At 47.0% G+C, this 13,316-nt stretch overlaps 1 protein-coding gene across 1 annotated transcript in view; it reads left to right on the forward strand.

The window, feature by feature from the left end:
- The window catches only part of ADSL (adenylosuccinate lyase), a 109,137-nt gene that overhangs the window by 21,980 nt on the left and 73,841 nt on the right, over positions 1 to 13,316 (forward strand). The window lies entirely within an intron of this gene.

The following is a 13,316-nucleotide window of genomic DNA, read 5'->3' on the forward strand; positions in this document are numbered from 1 at the left end:
CCTACAGTCAGCTCCAGTCCAGCCTTTACCTAACCCAGAAGAGGAAGACTAACCTATGCAACTAGGCCGTAGTCACTTGACTGCCAAGGAGAGACGCTACCGCAAAAAGATGGGCCTCTGCATGTATTGTGGGAAGACCGGCCATGCAGTTCAAACCTGCCCAATCTGTCCAGGAAACACGCAGACCTAGGATCTGCTGGAGGACTCTTCCTAGGTCTGACTGCTCCTTCTCCTCCTCTCACTCTCCCTGTCTCCATCATCTCTGGGCCTCTCGAATTTGCCACTCAAGCATTGGGCGACTCTGATGCTGGTGGGAATTTTATTCTGAAGAGATTGGTAGAACACCTACGACTTCCCACTGAGCCAGTACCCACGCTGCTGCTCCTCTCTTCCATTCACAGCGAACCTTTTCCAGGAGAGGTTTCGCTCACTACACAACCAATTTGCCTATGCACAGGATCCCTGCATAGAGAGACCATTACGTTCCTGGTTCTTGAAAAGGCTATCCATCCGATAGTGCTTGGCATACCATGGTTACAAGACCACTCTCCCCAATTTAACTTGTCTTCTATGGAGTTATCACAATGGGGCCCCAACTGCCATGACAGATGTCTAAAAAAAATAACGCCATTGCCGTGTATGGCTACCACATCTACTCCTCCTGGACTACTACCACAGTACGCAGCTTTTCAAGACGTGTTTTCAAAACAAACTGCTGATGTACTTCCACCGCATAGACAGTTTGACTGTGCAAGCAATTTGAAACCTGATTCAGAGCCACCCAGAGGAAGGGTTTATAGACTCCTTATCAGAGACTGAGGCCATGTCGGCCTATATCCAAGAAAATCTGCAGAAAGGATTTATTAAACCCTCTAAGTCTCCGGCAGGAGCCGGATTCTTTTTTGTCGGCAAGAATGATGGATCCCTTCGCCCTTGCATTGACTATAGGCGTTTGAACGAAATCACTATGAAAGACCAGTATCCTTTACCGTTAATTTCAGAGCTGTTTGATCGGCTTCAGGGTGCAAAGATTTTCACAAACCTGGATCTAAAGGGCGCCTATAATCCTTGTTCGTATTCATCAGGGGGATGAATGGAAAACGGCCTTCAATACTCATGATGGCCACTTCGAGTATTTGGTGATGCCTTTTGGCCTGTGCAATACCCCAGCCATATTTCAAAATATTATGATTGACATCTTGTGAGATTTATTATACCAGTATGTTGTCGTATACTTAGACGATATTCTCATCTTCTCTCGTGATGTATAAACCCACCAAGCAGATGTCATCACTGTCTTACAGAGGCTCCGGGATAATTGCCTATACGCCAAACTCGAGAAGTGTGCTTTCCATAAAGAGTCTGTTCCCTTCCTTGGGTACATTGTGTCCAGTAAGGGTTTTCAAATGGACCCTCAGAAGACTAAAAGTATACAAGACTGGCCTCAACCCACTGGTATCAAAGCTCTACGCTGCTTCCTTGGCTTTACAAATTATTATCGTACTTTTATCAAGGACTACTCAACCTTGACAGCGCCACTCACTGCTATGACTAAAAAAGGGGCTAACCCTTCACACTGGTCACCAGAAGCCATCTCCGCCTTTCAAGTACTTAAGGAGGCCTTCCTCAATAAACCCTGCTTACGTCATCCTAATCCTCATCGACCATTCATCGTGGAGGATGATGCCTCTGATGTTGGCGTAGGGGCCGTGCTTAGCACAGTGATACACATGCTCTGCACCCCTGCTCATTCTTCTCTAGACACTTTTCGCCAGCAGAGAAAAATTACGGCATCGGTGATAAGGAATTGCATGCTATCAAGCTGGCGTTCGAAGAGTGGCGTCCCTGGCTCGAAGGTGCCCAACACCAGATAACCGTGTTCACCGATCACAAGAACCTGGAATATCTATGCCATGCTCAGAGACTTAACCACCACCAAGCTCGATGGTCACTATTCTTCAACCGGTTCAATTTCCTATTTTAAATATCGTCCTGCTGATAAGAATGTCCGGGCAGACGCTCTTTCACGCTCTTTTACTCCTGAAGATGTTCCAGATGAGCCACGTCACATTATTGACCCCGAGAAGATGTTGCTAGCTGCTACCCATTCGGTTCCCACAGGCAAAACAGTGGTTCCTCAGACACTAAGAAAGAAGCTGCTGCATTGGGCCCACGACGCTAAGTTAGCAGGCCATCCAGGACAAGCTCGTACTCTCGCTACTCTACAGCAATATTATTGGTGGCCGTCTATGAAAAAGGACGTTCAGACTTACATGGAGTCCTGCGCTACATGCGCTAGGCAAAAACCTCCTGCCGGTCACCCCTGGGGCCTTCTTCAGCCATTGCCTATTCCTGACGAACCATGGACACACATTGTGATCGACTTCGTTGTTGATTTGCCACCATCTAATGGGAACATTACCATCTGGGTCACGGTGGACCGTTTCTCAAAAATGGCACACTTCGTGGCTCTGCCTGGACTACCATCTGCCCCAGAACTTGCTAAACTATTTATTTGTGTGGCATATCTTCCGTCTACATGGCATGCCTAAACACATTGGGGTAGATTTTAAAAAGCATTTACTCGAGCAAAACTGGTTTTTGCTCGAGTAAATACACTTTACTCAAGTAAGTGGGCTTTTCAAAATTGCTACAATATATGCCATTGAATTGTCCATAGGATTTACTCAAGTAAGTGCACTTTACTCGAGTAAATAGCTTTTGAAAATTGCTACGATAGTATGTCACATTTACATGCGTAACTCCTTTGAAAATGACCCCCCATTGTGTCAGGCAGGGGTTTTCAGTTCACAGCCAAGTTCTGGAGGGCACTATGTCGTAAATTCGACATCTCATTAGATCTGACATCCGCATATCGCCCCCAGTCTAATGGACAAACAGAGAATGAACAGAACCCTTAAGCAGTTCATCCAGGCCTATGTCAACTCCAGACAGAATGATTGGGCGGAGTTACTACCTTGGGCTGAGTTTGCCTTGAACTCACATACAGCGTCTGCTACTGGATCTATTTCATTTCAGATCGTTTATGGCTGTCAGCCACTTCCACCACTTCCCATACCATTTATCTGGTACATCATCCGCTGCTCAAGCTACAGCTGATGAGATCCACCAACTCTGGACTCAAACCAAGGAGCTTTTACGTAAAGCTGGACAACGGGCCAAAAGATATTATGATGCTCATCAAGCAGCTCCCCAGTTTAAGCCAGGAGATAAGGTATGGCTCAGTACCAAATACATTCGGCTCAAGCTGCCTTCGATTCTATTTGCTCCATGATAGATTGGACCCTTCACCATCCTTCTCCGCCTGGGAGCCTTAACTTACAGCTTGAAGCTGCCACCCTCGATGAAAATACACAATGCTTTCCACGTTTCTCTCCTGAAACCGCTCATCCTCTGAGTTCTCTCGCAAAACTCCTGACCCACAACCTCTTGATGCTGAAGAAGACATCGCATACAAATTGGATGATATCCTGGATGAACGTAAAAAAGGTAAGCATTGGGGAATATCTCATTTCCTGGGAGGGATACCGACCAGAAGAGAACAGTTGGGAACCTGCCATTAACATATTGGACAAAGATATGCTACATCGGTTCTACCTCGCTCATCCTAGGAAGCCGAAACCCCCTGGGAGGGGCCCTAAGAAGGGGGGTACTGTTGCGCCCGTTGGTCGCAGGCGGCTGTCACCTTTGTTGCTTATATCCTTTCTTCCTACAGCACAGAGTCTAGGGAGGATGGCTGCCTCTGCTTCTATACGCCAACCCCCATGGCGTGCCCGGGACGGCGTGGGCGCTCCTGGCAGCCATCTTGCATCTGGGGTAACCTAGGGCACGCGCACGCCTGCCCCCTTCTTGTACGCGTCATGGCAGAAACCTCAGGGGCGTCCCCACCGCATGACATCATCCGCTTACTATAAAGCTCAGCTGACCATCTAAACTACGAGTTAGCAAGGATTCCTGTCCTGATCAATTCCGCCATTCTGGGACTTGTTTCACTGTTCCTGTCTGGGTGATCTTGGTACCTGCTCCTTGGGGGCCTTGTTACACCTAGGGCTATCCGCTCCTCGGAGAGCCATCTTACCTGTCTCACCTTCCTTTTTAGTGAGCTTCATCACTGTTCCATGGACGACCCTCCAGTGCTCCTGTTCCAGGTCTCCTCGCTGCCTACTCTACAACTGGCTTCCTCTACGCTGAGTGAGTACTGGACCTACTTCTCCTTCATCTAGTGGATTCTCTGGTTACCCCACTCTGTGGACCACTACCGGATCCATACTGTCTTGTGCATCCCTTACCATCGGCGTCCACCCTATCCCGCGCTGCGGACCACTACCGGAGATCGCCAGCACAAGGCTTCATCAAGAGAAGGTACTCCCCTGGTTAGCCCACGCTGTGGGCCACTACCGAATCTGCATTATCTTGTGCAACCACCAGCTTCAGTCTTCGGCCTACCCCGCACTGCGGACCACTACCGAGACCATCAGAGACCGACTTTATACGATTATCCCCAACACTGTTGGCAATAAATTGTAATTTTTACATCTTTTGGGGGTCTTTGAAAACACATCTCATTCTTATTTATTTATTTACTTGGTTATCCCTAAAAGCAGATTACAAGTGATTGTTGTTCTAATTACATGCATTGCTTGCTATTTGTTCTGCATTTAGGAGATTTTTAAAAATTTGCTTCCATTTATTTAAGAACATAAGAACATGCCATACTGGGTCAGACCAAGGGTCCATCAAGCCCAGCATCCTGTTTCCAACAGTGGCCAATCCACTGGCAACTACCCAGAAACTAAGTCTATTCCATGTTACCGTTGCTAGTAATAGCAGTGGCTATTTTCTACGTCAGCTTAATAGCAGGTAATGGACTTCTCCTCCAAGAACTTATCCAATCCTTTTTTAAACCCAGCTACACTAACTTTTTTTGTCATATTTACAGTAGCACTGCCCCAATGCCTGAAATATCTTTTACTTATTATTTCTGTACCCAGCAGATTCCATCTGCCCGTTTGGGCTTCCAGAATGGAACACTGAGACCCAGACTCTGCTGGGCTGTGGAGCCATGAGCCTTCATTCACAAGTACCCCGGGATGTTTTATATCTTCTCTCTTAGCCCAGTTTTGGCAGTGACTGTCCTCGACCGGGGGCCATGCACAGGAGACCCTCACCGAATCTTGGAATTAGGAACTTTACATCCAGCCAGTGTGTGATAACTGGTATCTCTTCTCCTCTGGGAGCTGCCGACGCTGCCTCCACAGCATTCCACAACCCTGGTGGACCCAGGGAATAGGAGGCCTAAGCTGAGAATCGAATTGAGCTCCTCCGCATGGCAGGGCCCAGCACTGCAGCTGAGTTATTGGACTGTTCACCCAATTATCAGTCCGTTACAGTACAGTGCGCTCCAGTGGAGCGCACTGTTAACCGGCATTTGGACGCGCATTTTCGACGCGCTAGCTTTACCCCTTATTCAGTAAGGGGTAATAGCGCGTTGAAAATGCACGTCCAACTCCCCTGAGACTAATAGCGCCTGCAACATGCAAATGCATGTTGATGGCCCTATTAGTCATTCCCGCGCGATACTGTAAGTAAAATGTGCAGCCAAGCCGCACATTTTATTTTAAGAAATTAGCACCTACCACAGGTAGGCGTTAATTTCTGCCGGCGCCGGGGAAGAGCACAGAAAAGCAATAAAAACTGCTTTTCTGTGCACCCTCCGACTTAATATCATGGCAATATTAAGTCGGAGGTCCCAAAAGTTAAAAAAAAGTTAAAAAAATATATATATATTTAAAATGGGCCCGCGACTCGCGGGTTGAAAACCGGATGCTCAATTTTGCCAGCGTCTGGTTTCTGAACCCGTGGCTGTCAGCAGGTTTGAGAACTGATGCTGGCAAAATTGAGCGACATCTGTCAAACCCACTGACAGCTGCCGCTCCTGTCAAAAAAGAGGCACCTCTTTTTACCGCGGGCCCTAATTTAAATAAATTAAGTTACTGAATCGTGTGCACAGGAGAGTGGCCTGTGTGTGCGGCGGGAGAGCAGGTGCTTGCCCGCTCTCCCACGATTTTTACTGTATTGGCCCGTAAGTTTCTTAAAGTCATGATGCTTAGTTGATGTCATTCCCTGAACATTTCCCAAATAAAGGCTTTCGTGACTGTTGCTATTTGGGAAATCCAAAGTTTGGGAATTATTCAGTAAGGGAGAGCACAATGGCAGGCCTGAATCCGTTCCATAGTAAATAACTGGAGTTTACATAGTTGGTAAGCAGAGTTTGTTGTGCCCTAGTTTTATAGTTCCCATTCTGAACAGTTGGCCACAAAGCCTTCTTGATCTGGAGTTGTATATTGTATTGGCAGAGCTCCCCTACCTCTACATACAGCAAGCTGGGTGCCTAGAGGTTACTATCCGTTCCTTGCCTTAGATGAGGAAAATCTTGCACTCCTTCCAACCACTGATGTTATGAAGTATATAAAGTATTACCTTTAGGTATAATAATTGTCTTGGTTTTTTTTTTTTTTATATATTGACAATTTTTATTTACATATAACATACAATCAGCTTCAGAGCAATAGGCAATGAAAACCATAATAACAAATTCCGGATATCATCCTTAACATTCTCTACTAAAAGAATTACAGACAGTAGATGCAGCATGATCCAAAATGACCCCCCTTAATACCCTGTCGAACCCTGGTATGTAGTCCCCCCCCACCTTTCTCTCCCCCCCCCCCCCCCCCCCCATTTCCCTCTGTTACAGCCCTCCTGCAAAGGGGAGCCTCTCCCAGTAACAAGGGTGACATCTAGCGCGATTTAACTCATATCACATCAATATAGATGGGGCTTCATCAAAGTCCAAATCCTATGGAATTTTGGCACGGAATCCCTTCGTATAGCTGTCAGTTTTTCCATCAGAAATATATATCGTAACTTTGTAAGCAATTGGATGCGGGTCGGTATGTCCCGAGACTTCCACTGGGCTGCCACCAGCAGTCTGGGTGCTGTCACCACATATGTGAACAATGCTTGGTGGTCATGTGGGAGCATCACACATGGAAATCCCAAGAGCCAAACCTCCGCCCTCAGTGGAACCTTAACACCCAGGACTTTGTCCATCCACCTTTGGCAATCCTGCCAAAATACTTGTATACGTGGGCAATGCCACCACATGTGAACATAGAAACATAGAAACATAGAAATGACGGCAGAAGAAGACCAACCGGTCCATCCAGTCTGCCCAGCAAGCTTCACACATTTGTTCTCATACTTAACTGTTTCTCTTGGCTCTTAGTAACCTTATGTTCTAATTCCCTTTTCACCCCCACCATTAATGTAGAGAGCAGTGCTGGAGCTGCTTCCAAGTGAAATATTAAGTTTGATTAGTTGGGTAAGCGGCAGCATAGCTCTCTGCCATGAAGCAGAGGGCAATGCTGGAAATGTGTGAAGTATCAGTTTTTCTTTTCCCCTGTCATTGAAGCAAGGAGTCATGCCGGACATGCACCGAAAGTGAAGAATGCCTTGAAAGTCACATTAACTATCATCAAATATTGAAAAGCCTAATAATTGGTAATACCTATAAGCCCATGAACCCATCCCTGTTTTTTTTTCTTTTTTTCTTTTCTTTTTTTAATTGGGAGATGGATGCCCTTCATCCTTCTACTCTGTGAAGGTGGACACCTACCACCGGCCACTGGCATCCCGCTCCGTTAATGCCTCTGTGGCTACTGCCGCTCCATGCAGTGTTTTACTACCTGCTCTTTATATGCGTCCTCTAGAACTGATGGATCCCATCCCTGGGTTTTTTTATTATTTATTTAATTGGGAGATGACAGCCCTCCATCCTTCCGCTCCGTGAAGGTGGACACCTACCACTGGCCACTGGCATCCCGCTCCGTGAATGCCTCTGTGGCTACTGCCGCTCTGTGCAGTATTTTACTACCTGCTCTTTATATGGACACCTACCACTGGCCACTGGCATCCCGCTCCGTGAATGCCTCTGTGGCTACTGCCGCTCCGTGCAGTATTTTACTACCTGCTCTTTATATGTGTCCTCTAGACCTGATGGATCCCATCCCTGTTTTGTTTTTTGTTTTTGTTTTTTATTTAATTGGGAGATGACAGCCCTACATCCTTCCGCTCCATGAAGGTGGACACCTACCACTGGCCACTGGCATCCCGCTCCGTGAATGCCTCTGTGGCTACTGCCGCTCCGTGCAGTATTTTACTACCTGCTCTTTATATGCGTCCTCTGGACCTGATGGATCCACAATATTTATCCCATGCCCCTTTGAAGTGCTTCACAGTTTTGGACTTCACCACTTCCTCCGGAAGGGCATTCCAGGCATCCACCACTCTCTCCGTGAAGAAATTCTTCCTGACATTGGTTCTTAGTCTTCCTCCTTGGAGCCTCAGCTTGTGACCTCTGGTTCTGCTGATTTTTTTCTGTTGGAAAAGGTTTGTCATTGTCTTTGGATCGTTAAAGTTTTTCAAGTATCTGAAAGTTTGAATCATATCACCCCTGCTCCTCCTTTCCTCCAGGGTGTACATATTTAGATTCTTCAATCTCTCCTCGTATGTCAACCGATGAAGACCCTCCACCTTCCTGGTCGCCCTTCTCTGTACCGCCTCCAACTTGTCCTTGTCTCTTTGTAGATACGGTCTCCAGAACTGAACACAGTACTCCAGGTGAGGCCTCACCAAGGACCTGTACAAGGGGATTATCACTTCCCTTTTCTTACTCGATATTCCTCTCTCTATGCATCCCAGCATTCTTCTGGCTTTTGCAATCGCCTTGTCGCATTGTTTCGCCGACTTCATATCATTAGACACTATCACCCCAAGGTCTCTCTCCTGCTCCGTGCACATCAGCCTTTCCCCCCCCATCGAATACAGTTCATTCGGATTTCCACTCCCCAAATGCATGACTTTGCACTTCTTGGCATTGAATTTCAGCTGCCATATCTTCGACCACTCTTCCAGCTTCCTTAAATCCCGTCTCATTCTCTCCACTCCTTCCGGCGTGTCCACTCTGTTGCAGATCTTAGTGTCGTCCGCAAAAGACAAACCTTACCTTCTATCCCGTCCGCAATGTCGCTCACAAAGATATTGAACAGGACCGGTCCCAACACCGATCCTTGCGGTACACCACTTAAAACCGCTCTCTCTTCAGAGAAAGTTCCATTTACCATCACGCATTGTCTTCTGTTCGTCAACCAGTTTGCAATCCAGGTCACCACTTCGGCACTCACTCCCAAGCTTTTTGTTTTATTCACCAGTCTCCTGTGCGGAACCGTATCAAAAGCTTTGCTGAAATCCAAGTAGATGACATCTAGCGCTCTTCCTTGATCCAATTCCTTGGTTACCCAGTCGAAAAAGTCAATCAGATTTGTCTGACAGGATCTTCCCCTGGTGAATCCATGCTGCCTCTGGTCCATCAATTCTCCGGACTGTAGATATTTCACTATTCTCTCTTTCAACAGTGACTCCATTACTTTTCCCACCACCGAAGTGAGGCTAACCGGTCTGTAGTTACCAGCCTCTTCTCTGTTCCCACTCTTGTGAAGCGGGACCACCACCGCTCTTCTCCAATCACTCGGCACCACTCCCGTTTCTAGGGATCTATTGAACAGGTCACACAGCGGACCCGCCAGCACATCTCTGAGCTCCCTCAGAATCCTTGGATGAATCCCATCAGGCCCCATGGCTTTGTCCACTTTCAGATTCTTTAGCTCTTCCCATACATTTTCTACTGTAAAATGATTTTCATCTATTCCACTACCCTCCAGCTTCTTGTGTAGAAATGGTCCTTCTCCAGGGTCTTCTTTAGTGAATACAGAGCTGAAGTATTCATTTAATATTTCTGCCATTTCTTCGTCTCTCTCCACACATTGATCATTTCCACCTTTCAATTTCACTATACCACTTCTTGAGAGCATTGTCGCCAACACAAAGCTGAGCTCCCCGGGAACCACTGTGCTAATCGGGCTGGGGAGTAATGCCAGCGATACAAGAGTTTGTACCTGTTTTACATCATGGCCGCTGACATTGAGGTCTGTCCTAAATAGAGAATACAATCTTCCCATTTGCCCTATCCCAGGTGACTCCCAGGTCTGACTCCCACGCAGCTAAGTAGGCAGCAGTGTGGAAATCCCCTCCCACCAATAACTGATAAACCTTGAAAATGATCTTCTTCAATTTACCCACCAGCATACAATAGCCTTCAAAGATAAAGCATCTCTGTTGGAGGTCGGGGGCAGCCCCACTCGTGGAAACAAAATGTCTCAGCTGGGCATATGCTAGGAAGTCAGTACTGGGTAGGTCATACGTATCTTGCAATTGTGCAAAAGGTATCCCTGTGAGCCATACTTGTCCTAAGCACGTGAGACCGCACTGTTCCCATCGTCGAAAGACTGGATTGGACCTCCCGGAAGAAAAAGCCTGCATATACCGGGTGGGGGAGAGGGCAGAGTAGGCCCTACCACCCACCAGTGCATGCCTCCAGCGTTTCCAAATAGTATAGGTACTTTGAAGTGCCGGCGGGATGTCCCTCACCTCCCAGGGGGGGGTACTACCCCAGACCAAAACAGCGTATAAAGCGGGGACCCACCCACTAGGGCTTGCTCTATCTCCACCCACTGCTTGGTAGAGCCTAGGTCATGGCAGTCAATCACATATTTATGTTGGGACGCAACATAGTAATGTAAAAGAGAAGGTAGGCCCACCCAGCCCTCCCGCCGGGTCCTATAAAGCACCGCCTGGGCAACCCTAGGCGGTCGCCTACACCAAATAAAGAAAAACAGTTTTCTCTGTAGCGGTTTCAACTCATAGGTCGGGAGTAAGCACGGTAATGCCTGAAAAAGGTACCCCAATCTGGGCAAAACATTCATTTTAACAGCATTGATCCTGCTGAGCCAAGAGAGCTGTAGTCGCTGCCATTTATCCAACTCGCCCATTATACTGTGCACCAAGGGTTGGCAATTTTGTTGTATCAACTCGTTAAGATTCAGGCTCAGATTTACCCCCAAATAGCGAATGGGGCCGGTTGTCCATCAAAACAGAAATTCCCTTTTCCCTTCCCGCTCTATTGCCTTGGAAAAATTGACCGATAATATCTCTGATTTGTCAGGGTTTACCCTAAACCCTGAGAGATGCCCATACTTTTCCAACTGATGCTGTGTCGCGGTCAGGGAGGTCAGTGGGTGGGTAAGTGAAAAGATAATATTTTGTATTGTTGAGAGCCAATGGGGATCCCTTGTACCTCAGGGGTATGACAATAGTCACTGCCAGGGGCTCCAGGCTAAGGGCGAACAAGAGCAGGGACAAAGGACAATCTTGCCTAGTCCCACGCCATATCGGAAAATTCTGTGTGTAGCTATTGTTAATTTTTAGACATGCAAGGGGATCCCGATAGAGCTCCCTAACCCAGGTAGAAAAGGACCCACCCAAACCCACCTTTTCCAATACTGCAAACAAAAAGGGCCAGTGCACCCTATCAAAAGCCTTTTCGGCATCAACAGTCAAAAAGACCACCAGGCTGCCCTCCATTTTGGAGCTGTATATCAGATTAATCAATTTCCTAATATTGTCTGCCATCGTCCGGCCCGGCATAAACCCTGCTTGGTCTGTGCGAATAAGGCCTTCTATCCTCCTCCGTAGGCGGAAGGCTAATATTTTGGCCCAGAGTTTCAAATCAATATTACTTAACGAAATGGGCCTATAGGATGCGCAATTAGTAGAATCTTTCCTTGGCTTAGGGATGATTGTGATACCCGCCATGTTCCTAAAGGGTAGCAGTTTGCCTCCCTCCCTAATTTGATTGTACATTTGTGCTAGGGGGGCCTCTGTGTGATCCTGTACTTTTTATAGAAAAGGGGGGTAAACCCATCCAATCCTGGGGCTTTCCCGGGTTTTAACTCTTTGATTGCCCAATATACCTCCAGCTCGGAAATAGGTTTTCCCGGTAAAATCTGATTTTTGGTCTGTCAATTTAGGTAAGTCAGTCTCTGTCAGATAAGAAGAAATGTCCGACCTTGCTACCTCCACCTCAGGGGTATATAATTCCTCGTAAAAGGTTTTAAACAGAGTCCGGATGGCTTCCAGGTCATGCAACATTTCTCCCGAACCTGCTTTAATTTGATATATCAATGCCTTAAGTCGCTTGGTTTGCAACTGACGCGCTAGGAGTCTACTATTTTTATCCCCGAATTCATAGTATTGCTGTTTTAAGATATCTAATCTGTGGGCGATCGCTGCAGTATCCAAAGCAGCTGTCTCTTCCCTTTTCCTAGTCAGAAGCCCTGCCCGCACAGACCCCGGATTCTGTTTATGACGACGTCCCAGACCTGCCAGGTCTAGTAAGAAGGCCGCTCGTTTCCTATTCATGTTTCTTGTTTTTTATTAACCTTTATATCTATCATGATTTCTGTAAGGGCTGTTCCTGTTTATACCCCAGATCAGTCCATCCTCCTGGGTTTTGCCTCCCTGCCAGCAGATGGAGACAGAGAAAAACGTCATTGACACTGCCATTTAACTTACTGTGCCACCTGCAGTCCCTCAGTAGATGGTAGTGGTATAAAACCTGCCATCTGGAGTATAGAAAAAAAAAAAGAAAGAAAAATAGGTTTGCAGTTCCTCCCAGAGGGTTGTTAGGTCCTGCTGGCCCCCCCCCCCCCCCCTCCCGGTTTGAGGTGGTCGGGCAGGGGGTTGGTGGAAGCTTGGTCCTGGATTTAGTGGGGTTTCAGGATTCAGGAGCCACCCCTGAACAGCACTTCCTAAAATTATTTTTCTGTAATTTAATGGTCAGTAAACCAAAATCGTTGTTACCTTCCGTTTTCACTCTGATTTTTTTTTTTAAATACATTTAAAAATATTGCTCTTCAATGATCTTTGTGGTCTCTGCGCATCTTCTCATGCCCAGGATCCCCTTGCTGGTCCCAGGGCTGGATGATCACGTCCTCTGAGGTGTGATCTTGGTGTTGCTAGTTGGCTGGTAGAGGCCAGCTTTCTTCTCTCCCTTTTCAGGCCTGATCTGCCCCATTGAGAATCTGAGCTTGGAAACCCCCCACCGCCCCCAAAGATGAAACCACTTGGACAGGCCTTTTTTCTGATATTTCTTTTATTTTTGAATTTTGAGAAACTGTTATTACTGTTTTAAAGTTTTTGAAAGCTCCTCCTGCTCAATCACTCCCAGCTCTGAGAATCCCAGTGATTTGGGCACTGCTGTGCTGCCCCCTCATCAGAGCCCCCTGCAGGCATCACACTGACACATGGAAAACAGGAAACAGACACAGACATCGGAA

This window comes from Rhinatrema bivittatum, chromosome 2 (assembly GCF_901001135.1).
Source record: "Rhinatrema bivittatum chromosome 2, aRhiBiv1.1, whole genome shotgun sequence".
Taxonomy (NCBI): Eukaryota; Metazoa; Chordata; class Amphibia; order Gymnophiona; family Rhinatrematidae; genus Rhinatrema; species Rhinatrema bivittatum.